General features: G+C 36.0%; 1 long non-coding RNA gene across 1 annotated transcript; it reads right to left on the bottom strand.

Annotated features, from left to right (window-relative positions):
- Positions 1-746: 746 nt before the first annotated feature.
- LOC118728196 lies at positions 747-1,185 on the bottom strand. The gene is made up of 2 exons (XR_004990820.2): positions 1,023-1,185; positions 747-960 (listed from the first exon to the last, which is right to left on the bottom strand). It is a non-coding gene; the product is annotated as an uncharacterized LOC118728196 (long non-coding RNA).
- Positions 1,186-1,418: the final 233 nt, after the last annotated feature.

Genomic DNA, 1,418 nt, shown 5'->3' with positions numbered 1-1,418 from the left:
TCTCTCTCTCTCTCTCTCTCTCTCTCTCTCTCTCTCTCTCTCTCTCTCTCCCCTCCTACACACACACAAATATATGTACATATACATGTTGAAATTTTGAAAAATAATTTATACATTATATTAATATATTATATGCCTTTGGGATAATTTATGGTATATAAAAATATATTTGGCAATATGTTATTACTACTCTAGAAAGCTACCATACCATATCTGTTTTCATACCTCTTTTTCTACAGATACATCCTACTTTATCTGATTTCATTTAAAGACAAATCAAATGATTCTCTTTTTAGCAAAAAAATTCAAAATATATTAAAATAGAGTTTTATTCATGTGTGACTTTAAAAATCAGGGATGTAGCCCTAAGTATGAATGGAAGATATGTTCCAAAGTAAGGTGATAGAACAATGATTTTAAAGGCAAAAGTACAAGGAACTGATGATCAAAGAGATGGGTAGCTAAGGGAAGGAAGACCACACACATCATTCCTTTTCTGATTGTAGGGGCAACTGAACTTTCATCTGTGGTCAAGCAAGTGGGTATATGAGATGAGAACAATAGGTAACTTAAGTAGGAATTTGTAAGCATCCTAGTTCTGGTCCAGGCTTGTAGAACAAAAGATTTTGGGTTACTTATCAGAAGAAAGCCAGCAGGACAGAGAGACTGTTCATTCTGCAGAATTATACTCTAAGTAGCCTCAGAGTTCAAACAACAGAAATCCAAATATTGCAATACTTTTTTTCCCTGTGAGGCATTTTATTTCCACATATGTATTACATCCCTTGAAAAATGATGCCAGGATTTTCCCTCCTGTGTGTTTTTGTCTTGCTTCTTCATGGTCCATGATGCCCACTGAGGTTGTCAGTACAATGAAACCAAACTGACAGGAAGCAAGTTGTTCTGCCATTTTTCTAGATCTTTGAGTTGCACATCAAATCTGGGGCTGATTACTCCACACTTGTTCACAACTGTTTTTCCAGCTCTGTGGTCATCAATAATTTCACATTTGCCAATGTAACCATGCTTCATCATCACAGTCAGAAACTGGACGATGACTTTGGAGCCTAATGAGAACCTGGCATTTGCCTCTCTTTTCGGCATTGTTGATACTCTTCAGAGCATCAGCCAGGACATTCATACGCACCATTGTGGCGGCACAGACCAATGGCGGAAAGAGCTGAAATAATTTTTATAAGTCTTCACACTCCCTAATTTTCTACTTGAAGGGCAGTTCCAAGCAACTGTAAGAATCAACTACCTTTTTATTTATTTATTTATTTGTTAATCCTTACCCTAGGATATTTTTTCCATTGTTTTTTTTTTTTTAGAGAGAGTGGAGTAGATAGGGAAAGACAGAAACAAATATTGCAAAAATCTATATGGAACCATGAAAGATCCCAAATAGCCTCAGCAAT

This window comes from Pipistrellus kuhlii, unplaced genomic scaffold (assembly GCF_014108245.1).
Source record: "Pipistrellus kuhlii isolate mPipKuh1 unplaced genomic scaffold, mPipKuh1.p scaffold_m20_p_29, whole genome shotgun sequence".
Lineage (NCBI taxonomy): Eukaryota > Metazoa > Chordata > Mammalia > Chiroptera > Vespertilionidae > Pipistrellus > Pipistrellus kuhlii.
This window is presented reverse-complemented; position numbering and strand designations above follow the sequence as displayed.